The sequence below is a fragment of the Belonocnema kinseyi genome, chromosome 6 (assembly GCF_010883055.1).
Source record: "Belonocnema kinseyi isolate 2016_QV_RU_SX_M_011 chromosome 6, B_treatae_v1, whole genome shotgun sequence".
Taxonomy (NCBI): Eukaryota; Metazoa; Arthropoda; class Insecta; order Hymenoptera; family Cynipidae; genus Belonocnema; species Belonocnema kinseyi.
This window is the reverse complement of record NC_046662.1, coordinates 137,906,067-137,908,125: the sequence shown is the minus strand read 5'-3', so window position 1 is coordinate 137,908,125 and position 2,059 is coordinate 137,906,067. Positions and strand designations below refer to the sequence as shown.

The 2,059-nt window shown below is 32.1% G+C and overlaps 1 protein-coding gene across 6 annotated transcripts in view; it reads right to left on the bottom strand.

The window, feature by feature from the left end:
* The window catches only part of LOC117174336 (prolyl 3-hydroxylase OGFOD1), a 154,411-nt gene that overhangs the window by 61,239 nt on the left and 91,113 nt on the right, over positions 1 to 2,059 (bottom strand). The window lies entirely within an intron of this gene.

The window sequence follows — 2,059 nt, the reverse complement described above, 5'->3', positions numbered from 1 at the left end:
TATGGACAATTGTTTAAGAATGGCTCTCTTCGACGAAGAGGGTGTGGATCTCGAAACAGTAAGGGTACGTGGGTTAGCGTTCGCAGATGATAAGGTTGTTATAGCAGAGTCTATCGAAGACCTACAAAGAATGTTGAATAAATTAGATGCAAGCATGAAGAGCATGGGCCTCAAAATTAATGCAAATAAAACAAAAACTATGGTGTTCGAAGGAAAGAGTGAGAAAACACTATGCAATATTTTATTAAATGATGAGAGCATTGAAAAAGTTGATAAGTTCGTATACCTTGGTAGCTTATTTACTAGGGACGGGGACATTCGCAACATGTAATCTACAAGAGCCCATGGAAAGTATCTCTGGATCTTCAGGATTATTTTTCGAAAGAAGATAGGCGTCTAAATCTTTGTGAAATTTAAAATTCACATTAGGATTATCCATGGAAACATGAAGTAAAAGTTTAAATTCAGCTGTTCAATTTCAGTTGTGAAAAAATTCAACAAACAATTGGCTGTCGTTTTACGTAGAAATTCTGAACTATTGTATTGTGTTCGAACTCCATTAAAAGTTTTACTCCGAAAACGAATCGTAATGTCAATTTGTTGCTTTTGGGCAAATTTCTTTAGTTAATCGTCAAAGAAGGCAACAGAAACTTCACTAGCCTCGATTTTTTCTTTCACACTATCGTGAAAATAAGGCCCCATTCCAAAAAATATTGGGTAGGCTACTGGATAGCGAGTGTTTTGCAATATTACTATCAGGAAACATTTTAGAGAATATCTGAGTTAAGTTACCAGCCGCATTTATAGATAAACGATTATAGGTGAACTACAAACACCACAAAATTTCAGCCTTTGTAATTTCATCTTTAGGCAAATAGTGGTTTATTCTCTGATGAGAATGTAAAAATGATTAATTTGTCACGCATAATTTTGTTATAGTTCTCTTTTTAGTTTCAATCGTAAAAAAATAGCATCAAAAACATGAAAAGTTAAATTTTTTTAAACCCTACACACGAGACGAAAAATAAATTAAAAGACAAAAGTTGTGATAAAAAAGTGCCCACGCAGCGGGGAGGTTTTTTTTACTGTTAATTATGTTGTTAAGGTGAAACGGTTACTTCCTCCAAATAGTTTCAGCAAAACCACTCGCAAAATAATGTATTAATTCAAATTTTGTTTTTTGCACTGTTAAAAGTATATTATTAACAAAATCTGAGATTATTGAATTATGAAAATTTTGGAGGTTAAAAATGGGAGAAGCCCGCCATGCGGAAAGTACTAATAAGCATAATATCAATAAAAAAATATTAACTTATTCATTTATTTAAACAAGGTTTTGCTGAAAACAAAGTAAAATAAACCAGGAAAAACTCTGCGGAAAACCGGTTTTTTAGTTCCCGGCTTTACCGCCAGTGGTCAGAATTGATCTATTCTTGACTTGCGACTATCCTTGCGAAAACTGCAATGTCGGTAACATTGGAGAACTTATACCTGCGTATACCTCAGATCGAGACGAAGCCCTTGCTTATGACCCCATTTATTCCAGATCAAATAATGTCAGATTCTTTCAGAAAGGTTTTCTTTCTGCCAAACCTCTTGAAAAATAATGCAAAAATTGAAATTTCCATTATTTAATGTTTACTGCTACATATATTGATAAGGCGGGCTTCTTTCGAAATCAAATTATATCCGAAATTACACTTTTAGTATTTAAATAAAATAGAAGTGATTATTGAGCAATTTATCTCTTGGTAGATTTCGGTAAAAAAAGTTTTTTTTCTACACAAACACTAGAAAAATAAGGAAAAATTTGCACTTTTGTTTATTTAATTTTGATTGATATACTGTTTTATTTGGCGGGCTTCCCTCGAAATTAAATTATATTCGACAGTATAGTTTTAATATCAATAAAATAAAATTGATTATTAATCAATTTATCTTTCCGTAGATTTCGGTAAAAAAAGTGTTTTTTTCTACCAAAACACTCGAAAAATAATGCAAAATTTGCACTTTTGTTTATTTAATGCTGATTGATATACTTTCCTATTTGGCGGGCTTC